Below are 12,222 nucleotides of genomic sequence, written 5' to 3' on the forward strand. Positions count from 1 at the left end.
CGTGACCGCCGGCCGAAGCGCGCCCGGCCGTTCGGTCCCCAGCCGCGTTCTCGGCCGCTTCCCTCTTCTCTCCCCGCCTCCCTGCCTCCGCACGGAAGCGGCCGGGGCGGGAGCCGAGCCGGAGTCGAGCCGGAGCTGGAGCTGGAGCCGGAGCCGCAGCCGCAGCCGCAGCCGCAGCCGCGGCGACGTGGAAACATGGAGGCCTGAGCCGGCGTGCGCCACCCTGGCTGCGGCGCCGACGGCGGCTTCTTCCGATCCCCCTCTGCCACCCGCTCCTGTGTCGGTGGAGCTGGAAGCGGATCTGCCCTCCGGCTGAGACAGGTGGGCTGTGGCGCCGCCCCCAGCGGAACGGCCCTGGAAGCCCGGCGGGGGCCCCAGCCCCTTGTCCGAGCAGGTTTGCGGACACCCTCACCTCCCGTCGGCGGGACAGCTCCGCCGGGGCGGGAGAGAGGGTCCTTTCCTGCCCATGGGGGACTGGGCCACCCTGGAGGGGCAGTGCCCGGGCCGCGAGAGCCGCCCGCATCTCCCCCCGCCCCCTTCCAGGGCACAGTGGCACTGAGAGGGTGGGCGAGTGTGTTAGTCAAGAGTGAGAGGGACCACTATCCGAGTCTAGTGTTAAGAGTTGGGGGGATACCAAAGAGCAGGTAGGTAGAGGAGATGGGGCGATGTTGGTCTGACAAATGGGCGTGTAATGGGCAGGGTGAGCAATTGTGTTTTCTTTTTCTTTTCATTTTTTTTTCTTTTTTTACGTACACGTTACGGAGTAGTTCACATACCATAAAATTCATCCTTTAAAATCACAAAGTATAACTCAATGGTTTTTAGCATATTCACAGGGTTGTGCAACTATCTAATTCCAGAACATTTTTGTTGCCCAAAAAAGAAACTCGTACCCATTAACAGTCACTCTTTATTTCCCCCTTTCCCACTTCCTGGCAACTAGCAATTGTGTTTTAACCGAAAGGGTGGGAAGTCAGCCCAGGTGTTTGAGAGCTGGTGGCAGTAGTGGGTGATAAAGCTGATAGCAGAAAGTACTGAACTGGGGTAGAGGAGTGATGGGGTGATTGTGATAGGGCCGGCAATGGGGTACACAGAATGGACGGAATAGGGGTTTAGATGGAGTGGGACCCCTGAAAGGGGAGAGGGGAGGTTGGAGGGAGAGGTATGTAGAGAGAAGCTTCTGTGTAGACAGGGGTGTTGGAGGCCGTGGAGGGGAATGTGATCTTACAGAGGAACCCAGGCCTTTGGTCTGAAGGGTGGAGGGCACAAGAAAGGAACTGGAGGTGGAAGGGAAGAGATCTATAGGAATAGGGGAATGGTTGCTGCCGAGCATGAAATTTGTGAATATATAGATTTCTAGAATGATTATTCTTGCTTTCTAATTTTTATCTTAGATAATTCTCTTGGCAACTCAGAGTGGCCAAGTATAAATATTCCCATTCTGCAGATGAAGAACCAGGCTCTTAGAGGTTAAGTGACTTGCTGAAACTTTTAAGGTTAATAGCGTAAAATGAGTTGGGGATTAAAGAATAATTGATTAAACTATAAGTTGCAGGTGGCTTGAGTGGCAGAGACGAGAGGCGCAATGTCACAGGAAGGAGATTCAACTGTTAAATATATTGAGTCTGTATTATTATGATAGAATCCAAGGACTTTGTTTTTGTAACTTTTAAATACAGAACAGTTTAAATATTGAAATAATTTTAATATCCCCCCATGTACCCATTACCCAGCTTCAACAATTAGTAACTCAGGCTAATTTACTTTCAACTACTCCCTTATCCATTCCTATCCCCGCTCCCAACTATTTTAAAGCAGATCATAGGCATACCATTTCATCTGTAAATATTTGAGTGTATATCTGTAGAAGGTTGAGTCACTCTTTTTAATATGCCCACATTACTATTATCACATCTAAAAAAATTAATAGTAAGCTCTTAATATCAGTATTTAGAAGGACTTATTTTTAAAAACGTAGCATCCATTTGATACAAGGGAATTACACAGTGCAAACACTTTGATGTTTGACTCTCTAAAAAACATGGTATAATTGTTTCCTGTTTTTTTTTCCAGTTGTTCCTCTAACCCTGTTTCATTTTCTTGGTTGATATGGTTCATCCTTCTACAAAAAGTTCAAAGAATTGTCACTTATTGTCACTTTGGCTGGCATTTTAATTGATGGAGTTTTCATGAGAGGAAAAAAATAGAAGTGAGATACATGTGCAAATTTTAAAAAAGTGAAATATACATGCACAAATAACTTATGTCTCCTTGCTCTAAATATTTGGGCAATTTGATTATACTTTTGTAGATACTTTCACATGTTGTTAGAAGTTGTTTACTATGTATTAGTTTTCTTTTTTTTTTTTTTTTTTAAGATTTGTTGTAGAGAGAGAGTACAAGGTGGGGGAAGGAGGGACAAGGGGGAGGAAGAGGGACAAGGGGGAGGAAGAGGGACAAGCAGACTTGGCACTGAGCGCAGAGCCCCAAGCGGGGCTCGATATCAGGACCTTGAAATCATGATCTGAGCTGCCACCCAGGCACCCTGTGTGTGTTAGTTTTCTATGCCTACTGTAACAAGTTACCACAAATTTAGTATCTTAAAACAATACAAATTATTTTAAAGTCCTGTATTTTGAAGTCCAAAATGGGCCTTACTGGGCTAAAATCAGTGTGTCAGCAAGGCTTTGTTCTTTTCTGGAGGTTTCTAGGGGAGAATCTGTTTCCTTGTCTCTTCCAGCTTCTAGAGGCCACCCCTATTCCTTGGTTTGCAGCCCTCGTGCTCCATCTTCAAAGCCAGCATCTCTTCGTCCATTCTGTAGTAGGTCTCTGATCACGGCTGGGAAAGGTTAAGGACCTGTGTGGTAAGATCAGGCCCACCTGGATAAGTCAGGAGAATTTCTCCCATCTCAAGGTCCTTAACTTAATTATAGCTGCAAAGTCCCCTCTGCCGGGTAAGGTAACAATCACAGGTTCCATAGATGAGGATATAGACATCTTCGGGGGCTATTATTCTGCCTACCATGTTTTGGAACATTTTGCTGAGACTTCCTAGGTGAAGTGACTTCCTTTGCTGCTACAAATTCAATGTGTCATCTTTCACTTTAGGTAATGGGTATGGTTAATGATGGAGAGGACCACTCCATTTTCCTTTTTAGTGACTATGACAAACATATGGGAAATACCTGTGTGCTTGCAGTGTAGGTTTTGATAAAATGAGACCTTTAAAAGTGATGAAGCATAAAAGCAATGTGACAACATGTAAAGTCTTTATTTCATTTTGGTCTCCTTATATTTATGTTTTTTAAGTATTGTATACTTGTAATCAGAGTGTCTGTAATGCTGAGCGTCTACTGGGGCAGTGATGGTTCCTGTGTTCCCGTTGAGAGATCCCTCTGTCCCAGTGGGTGATTGAGGCACCCCCAATTCAACAGGAAGACTCTTTTTTTTTCTTTTATTTTGGAGAGAGGGAGTTGCAGGGAGGGGCAGTGGGACAGGGAGGGAGAGAGAACCTCAAGCAGACTCCATGCGCAGCGTGGAGCCGGACACAGGGCTCAATCTCACGACCCTGAGATCACGACCTGAGCTGAAATCAAGTTGCTTAACTGACCGAGCCACCCAGGCGCCCCCAGAAAGACTCTTAAAGTGAGAAGATGTGCAGGAAGAATGAGCTCCCGACAAACTTGGGCTTGAGGCCCCTTCTCAACTTTTTTTTTCTGTGACCTGGTTGGTTGAAAAGGGCTGTGAGCCTGAATAGGTGAGGGGCCAGATGTCTTTTGCTGCTCATCCTTTCCTAGGACAGAGAGAAGATGGAGTCTTGGAGGTAGACAGGACTTAGGAAGTCCTCTAGTCTGGTATCCTGCTTCCTGAGGGGGTTCCACATTCCACCTTAGCTCTCAAGGCCTGGACTGTGGCTGGGTGTGAAGGTCCTGGCCCTGATGATGGTGTGTTTCAGCGTACCACTTCTCAGTTAAGTGTAAGGGGAATTGTTCACTATCGGCTCCCGCCTTTCAGCTTGTTTCGCTTTGGCAGGTTCTTCGTGGAGTTAATGCTCTGAACTTCTACTTAAAAACTGCATGTAAACAGTGTGTAAGTTATCTACCAGTTACTTATTTCTAGTCAAAATAACCTAAGCTAGTAGGGTTGAGAATAACTTTACAAAAAGGTCTTATTTACTAACATTTTGTTATTTTTTTCATTTCTTTAAGGAAGTTTGGTTGGTACTTTTTGATCTTCTCTAATTTTTATCATATTCTTTAAATATGCAGATACCACGCCGGGGTTGCGGGCTTGGGGTGGGGCCGGGTGTGTGGACAAAATGGGTAAAGTTGGTCAAAAGGTATAAACTTCTAATTATAAGTCGTGGAGGTGTAGTGTGCAACATGGCGACTATAGTTAATAATTATTGTATATTTGAAATTTGCTAACAGTAGATCTTTTAAGTTTTCATCATAAGAAAAAATTGTGATTATGTATGGTGATGGATGTTAACTAGACTTAATTGTGATCATTTTGCAATATACGCATATGGAACATTATGTTGTACACCAGAAACTAGCATAATGCTACATGTCAGTTATATCTCAACTTACAAACAAAGCAGGGGTGCCTGTGTGGCTTGGTTGGTTAAGCGTCCGGCTCTTGGTTTCGGCTCAGGTCATGATCTCAGGGTCGTGAGATCAAGCCCCATGCTGGGCTCCAGGCTCAGTGTGGAGTCTGCTTGGGTTTCTTTCCTTCTTCCTCCCCCTCTGCCCCTCCCCCCAGCTGGCACACACCACACTTCTCTCTAAAATAAATAAATAAATAAATGCAGACACTAAAAGTGGCTGTTAATTCTCCAATAAGGACACTGGAAGAATTAAACAATACACATTTTGTGTGTCAAATGACTCATAATTTCTTTTTTAGATTGATTCAGTCACTGAATCTTAATTCCTTCAGAATATCTCTTGCAACCCTTCACCTTAGAATACCTTTTTTTTTTTTTTAAAGATTTATTCATTTATTTTAGAGAGAGCATGCATGCGCCGGAGCAGAGGGAGGGGCAGAGGGGGAGAGAGAATCTTAAGCAGACTCCCTGCTGAGTGCGGAGCCCAACTCAGGGGCTCGATCTCATGACTCCTTGTTATGGTAGATGAGGTGCTCTTCCTCTTCCTCCCCTCTCTTCCAGCCCTTCCAGTAGAGATACATGAGAATTCTTGGCTAATTTAGTGCTCAGTGTTTACATTGCTAGGAGTATGTAAGTAGTGCTCACTGCTGAGCTGAGTAATTTACCTGGTTTCCCTGCTCCCCACCCCCATTTGCTTATGTTTTCATGAACATATTACTAATTTTTACGAAATACTTTGAAAGGCCTGTGGGGATTAGGGCCCAGGAAACTGATGCAAGATGTTGCTGTGGCCACTGCTGTTGCTGTGAGCACAGAATTGTTTGGTCCCCATTCCAGAGGCTTCATGGCTTTGTTAGTGTGCCTGTGAGATAAAATCTCAGACCCTTCACACCCAACTCGACAGTGTCTTGACTTAACACCCCTCTGTTTTGTTCGTGCTTGCTTTTTGGAGCTCCTGTTACTAATATATTAAGACCTTCTATCCAAGTGGGTCTTCTAAGCTTACATTTCCTGTTTTCCATCTGTTTGTCTCTTGTTCTTTATTATGGGAGTTTCTTTGACCTTATCTTCTTTCTGTCCAGTTTTTAAAACAACTTTTCAAGTATCTTTTCTTGTCCTTTGACTGTTTCCTTTTTTGTGACATCTTGTTCTTGGTTCATGGAAGCAATGTGGTATAGTGGTTTCTGTACCCAGCCTGCCTAGGTCTGAAACCTGGTACGCCACTTTCTAACTCTATAGTCTGGAGCAAGTCACTTAATCTTTCTTTGCCTCAGTTTATTTATCTAGGCCAAAAGTTGGCATATATTTGTGTAAAGGGCCAGATTGTAAATATTTTAGGCTTTGTGGGCCAAGAGGTAAAACAAAGAATATTATACAGGTACTTATGTAACGGGAGAGAAAAAATTTCAACAAGTTTTTTACTGATGAAATTCAAAATACAGTAGGATAATGGTTGAGAATAGGTTTTTTATAATAAGGTTTGCTAATGAGAAGAATGAAGTCTCTTTTTGCAGTCAAATGCTCTACCACTGAGCTATACCCCCTGAAATCTCTTTTTGGAGGAGAGGGGATAACATTTTATCTAACAGGGTATCTTTAAACCTCAGTCAAAATTGATCACAAGTGTTCATATTTAACGTTGGTTTGTAATGAGATTTTTTTCTCTTTCATCTTTGACAGTATCTTTTTACATGGTACCTCCAAATACTGATGCCAATCCATGAACATATGGTTTTAGTGGAGCATATTTATTGTTTGGAGACGGTATCTATAGAATTCTGCTAGATTCTTTTCTTGATAATTAACTTTTAGCAAATCATCGCATTGCCCACCAATCACTTCCAACTGAGGGTTAGGTGGAAGCTTCTTGTTGCACAGTTAAATGGTTTTTGAAATGTGGAACTTGTATTGAGGTCTGAAAAATGCTGGAACTGTAGTTTTATTTTGGAAAATATCTATTGCACATTTGTGTGGCATTGGAGATCTCGCATCTCATTTTAATTTTTTACAGCATGCAAAGTGTGTAAAGCAGCTTGACATCACTTGTGATTCGGTGTCCATTGTCCTCGAAATGACTAGCTCAGTGTAGGTTTTGCATGGAAGCGCTTTTGGCCTTTTAATTTTAGATTGAACTCATTGCGAAATATTAGCAAATCTGCAGCAAAAACAAATTTTCAAGCCATTCAGTGTTCAATAATAGTGGCTGAGGGAGGTTCTTCAGAAAAATTTTGTTCTCTGAGCTCGAAAAATTTCCGTGAAACTATACCCTGGCTAAGCCATGGTATTGTGTGGTAGGACAGATCAGGATATGCAGCTTCTGTTTCTGACAGAATTTTCATGGAACTGATGATGGGTTAAGTTCATGAAAGTAATGAAGTTAACTCTTATAACTGGTTCAATAACATGTGATAGATTCTGATATTTTCTGCCGCCTTCCTGCTCATTGATCATGCAATGAATAACGAGTAGGTTTTAAACACCTTGCATTTTCACAAGGTTTGTAAATTTGTCCATCTAAGTTTCTTCTGCTTCACATGTATTTTTACCACCATCAGTTATTATGCATCTTAGCAGATTCCACTTCAGGCTGTACTGAATTAGTATTTTTCTCCACTTTTTTGGGAAAATATTCATAGCTGTAATTGTTCCATACAGACTGTTCTCTGTATTTTCATTGAAAGACAGGTCTGAAAGATGTTTCTTTTTTCTGGACGCATTTCTTTGGCTGCTGTAATCAAACACCATTCAGTTTAACTCATGATTGGTCCATGACTTTTCTTGTTTGGTTAACACATGAGCCATTTGGAACCTTACTTTGGTTGCAGCGTCATTTTTATTTTTTGTTGCTGGGAAGACACTCTGCTGTGATGAAATGTCGTGTTTTAGATTTGCTAGCCCTCCTGTTCATTGCTCTCATGAACTGGGAGTGCTCTGTGGTAGGGCCCGTCAGTCTGCTGTGATGAGTGCTCAGTTGGTAATGTCTTCCTGTATGGTGCCTGGGGAATAGAACGTGCTAAATAAATGTTTGCATTTATTAATGTTACTGGTTTACTTCTCTGAGGCTGTCTTATTTTTAAATTTTTTTCTGAGAATCCTCTTTGGAATGTCTGAGAATTCCTGAGAATTCCTTTCTTTGGTTTATTTTGGTTTCTATATTTTGTGTTGGAGGCTTTCCTCACAAGTCTAATGATTTTTGGTTGTTCACTTGTTCACTTGTACTTAAGATTGGAAGTGGTTTGTGTGAGTGGATTTTGTGGAGTGGTGGGCATTGCTGGGGGTGGCAGGTCAGCTTTTGAAATGAGGGGGATCCCAAATGTCTGTTAACTTTTCCCTGGGTGCCCCTTCAGCTTCTCTTGAGAAGACTCATCCAGTCCCCTGCCTTGGAGGAGGGGAAGCCCACCGTGTGCCTGCAGCATTCATTCTCCTGTTTTCATCCTTCTTCTCATTACCCTTCCAGCCTGGGCTTTGGAGTCCAGTGTCTGCAGTCATATTTCTCCAGAGAGCACACACACGGTCTCCTTTGGGGTGCGGGGTTGGCGGGGGCCCACTTTATTTAGCCCCGCACCTTGCTCCTGTCTTCATGGTGCTTTTCCCCAGCTCTCTGGCCTTCCTGGGGTTCCATGGGGTGGATTGGCTTGCTTCTTTTTCAGGTCCCCTTTAGCAGGCACTTACACTGGGGCTCCCTCAGGTCTGCTGGTTCAGTTCCTACCCTCTGTCACCTTTCCATCTTCCATACCTCTTCTGATCTTCAAGAGCTTAATCTTTATTCTCATTACTTCCATTTCGCTGAAGTGGAATACCTCAGGGTACTCAATATAGCACTTGGAACATAGTAACCTTTTAGAGAATGTTCTATTACTTGGTGGACTGATGGCACCTGTGTGTTTAACATGTCCTTTGGCCAGTGACCGTTGCCCACTATTTCCCTAGTCTCCTGTTTCAACTGTGAGGTTTCGCCTTAAAGTCTCGAGTACAAATGAGGGGCATGCGTATTTTTTTCCTTTCTCAGGAAGCAGGCGATTGTGGAATATAGGTTATGATTAATGGAATCTCAGCCTAAGTTGGGACAAAGTACACTAGTGTGTCATTTGCATATTTTGAGGGTGTTAGGACAGAATTGGTTATGTATTTTTCAGATCCACTGATGTTTACTTTCCATTTAAGGCACATTGAATCAGGAGATAGCAAGTCAGTACACATAAAAGAGGAGATTTAATTTTATGTATATGTCAAATATTTCATAAATTAAATATAAAATATTGAGCATACCAATTCCTATTCAGAGTATTGCTTTTGTTCATGACGGTAAAATTGACTTGGGGAAATAATTGACGTGAAAAGTTAAATAGCAGTATGAGAGACAACAAACCAGGTATTACTGGAAGGCTCGCTGAAGTCCAAATGAGTGGTGAAGATAGAATGCTTTAGGATTACAGAGGAAAGAGCGAGCTCCTTCTGTGCTTAGTGAATAGGGTCGAAGGGGCTGTGGATCAGATGTGGTAGTGGGAGGCAGGCACAAATGGCAGAACAGAGGTGTGGATGAGCATGCTAGATGTTGAGAAGACTGCTTGCCTCTACTTTGTTATGACACTTACTTGCAAACTGAGGTTACAGACTCCTTGTATCCAAATCAGTATGAATGTTTTTTAGAAAATGCAGATGCCTGGGCCCTAACCCAACATTCTGAATCTTTGGGGCCCAGGCATTTGCTTTTTTTTTTTTTTTTTTTTTTTTAAGATTTTATTTATTTGACAGAGAGAGCACAAGCAGAGGGGGAGAGGGGAAGAAGCAGGCTCCCTGCCGAGCAAGGAGCCCGATGCGGGACTCGATCCCAGGACCCTGGGATCATGACCTGGGCCGAAGGCAGACGCTTAACGACTGAGCCACCCAGGCGTCCCTTTTTTTTTTTTTTAAAGATTTATTTATTTGAGAGAGAGCACACATGCGAGAGTATGAGAGCTCGGGGTGGGGAGGGGCAGAGGGAGAGGGAGAGAGAGAATCTCAGGCCGACTCCCTGCTGAGCGCAGAGCCTGGCACTGGGCTTGATCCCATGACCCTGAGATCATGCCCTGAGCTGAAATCAAGAGTCAGAGGCTCAATTGACTGAGCCACCCAGGTGCCCCAGGCATTTGCATTTTTAACCACGTACTCCTCAGGTGTTTTTATATATGTTTAAGTTTGGGAACCACTGGTTTGGAGCATAGTTGGAAATAAAGTTGGAAAGTGAGCTTTCAGACTGGAATATCTTAAATGTCAGTATTGTACTCTGTTTTTCAGGTGGTGAATCATTGAATGTTTTTGAGCTGGTGAGTGAAGTGATGGAAGTGGTAATTTTACTGACATTAAAGATCTATTATATTTGACCTTTTATTTGGCTAGCATACTCTGCCGGGTCCCTTCCTGAGTGCTTTGCATGCTGCCTCATCCTGCTTCATCCTCAGAAAATCTTACGAGTTTTAAGTACTATTTTTCCTATTATACAGTGGTGTTTTTAGGTCATGAAACAGAGATTCATCCTCACTCTACACAGACTTATTAGGGTCTGTCTCACACTAGAACCTTTGATCTTAATTGCAGCATTGGACAGAAGTTCCTTTTAAGGATTAATGCAGTAGTGGAGTGTGCAGAGTGAATCCAGGCGAAGAGGTGGGAGGCAAAGAAATCCGGATACTGTTGCACTACGTCATACAGGATTACAGGAGCCTGGCCTCGCATGGTGGCCGCGGGAATATAAAGGAAGAGCTGGATTTGAAAGATGATATTGTGGATGCTGTCGAAGAACCCACAGGACTTTTTTTCATTTTCATTTTTTATTGAAGTATAGTTAACATACAATACGTGAGTTTCAGGTGTACAGCATAGTAATTCGATGGTTATATACGTTATGAAATGCTCACTGTGCTAAGTGTAGTCATCATTTGTCGCCATGCAAAGTTCTTAAAATGTTATTGACTGTATTGCTGTACTTTTCATCCTCCCACAGGACTTAATGTCATTGGAGAGTCTCTTTAGTAAAGGGAAAGACCAGGGACTGGATTGGAATGGGTCAATTAGCTACATGGGCACATTAGGGAATTAGATTGCCTGGGTACAGATCCTGGCTTTGTCACTTGTTATCTCTGGGACGTTGGGCAAATTATTTAACCCATCTGTGCCTTAGTTTCCTCATCTCTAAAATGAGAAAATTGTGTTCACCTCCAAGAGTTGTTAAGGAGGACTAAATAAATGGACAGGGCGCCTGGGTGGCTCAGTTGGTTAAGCGACTGCCTTCGGCTCAGGTCATGATCCTGGAGTCCCGGGATCGAGTCCTGCATCGGGCTCCCTGCTCGGCGGGGAGTCTGCTTCTCCCTCTGACTCTTACCCCTCTCATGTGTGCTCTCTCTCTCTCAAATAAATAAATATTTTAAAAAAATAATAATAATAAAATAAATAAATAAATGGACAGTTGTAGAGAACTTAGACTAGTTCCTGGCATATAGAACAGAGAAGTAAATTGGCTAAGGAGGAGCACCATTGCGCAGGCTGTTCCCTCTGCCTCAGTTGCGCCTGTGTCTTTCCAGAGCTTCTCATGTATGGAGAACTCTGTGGTAATACCCCACGTTATAATCATTTTTTGGCCTGTTTGGCTCTGAGTTCATTAATGGCAGGGACCTGGTTTTATTCATTTTTGCATTTTCAGTACCCATCATAACACCCAGCATTTATAGCAAATGCGTGACAGGTGTCTGAGGAACAAGTGTTAGCTTACGTGAGATCACTTGAGTTAAGAGTGCTGATGACATTGATAGAAATTGCGACTTCTGAAGGGTTGCTCCTTTGGGGGGCAAATGTTAAATTCTATTTTTGAATTTATGATAACAGCAAGACATCAGATTAAAATGTCTAGTTAGTAAACATTTATGCTTGGGTTTTGACTGAGAAGTCAAGATGAAGTGTTAGTCCTGGGATAGGTCTCACATAGGGGTGAAAGCACCAGCTAGAAGCATGTTCAGGTCCTTCCTGAAGGAAAGCAGGTCCAGAGAACAATGCATTTAGCTTTTTTTTTACTTTAAATTATAATGTGTTTATAGTTTAAAAAAAAATCAGGCAGTACAAAAGGACTTAAAGTGAAAAGTCCCTTCCCTCCAGATTTCTAGTCCCATTCTTCAGAGGTAATCAGTCTTGGACCATTGTTTATGTCCCCTTTAAGAAATGGCTTGGGCGCATGTAGGAATGAACATGTTTATTTAAACGAGTGGGGTCTTACTGTATGAGCTCTTTCTTATTTGTTTTTACTTGGATATCTTTTCTTTACACACCAACACCTAAGGTCTGCCTCAATTCTTTTCCATGGCTATGCAGTAGTCCTTTCTGTGCTCATCCCATACTGTAGTCATGACTGTCATCTGGATTATTTTATGTCTTTGCTGTTCCAAACAATGAGATGATTAACATCTATATGCATAGAACTTGTCAACTGGTATGAGTTTACCTGTGAGATAAATTTCTAAAAATGAAATCCTGGCACAAAGAGTATACACAATTAAAATTTTGATAGATACTGTCAAATATCTACACACTCATGGGGTGCCTGTTTCCTTATTGCCCTCACGCTGTCACAGTTCTTTGCTTTT

General features: G+C 42.8%; 1 protein-coding gene across 1 annotated transcript in view; it reads left to right on the forward strand.

Moving 5' to 3' along the window:
* Positions 1-12,222, forward strand: part of DYM (dymeclin) — a 342,707-nt gene continuing 330,485 nt past the window's right edge. The window contains 1 exon segment of the mRNA XM_021686111.1: positions 1-321. The gene's annotated coding sequence lies outside the window, so the exon portion shown is untranslated.

This window comes from Neomonachus schauinslandi, chromosome 14, assembly GCF_002201575.2.
Source record: "Neomonachus schauinslandi chromosome 14, ASM220157v2, whole genome shotgun sequence".
Classification (NCBI taxonomy): Eukaryota; Metazoa; Chordata; class Mammalia; order Carnivora; family Phocidae; genus Neomonachus; species Neomonachus schauinslandi.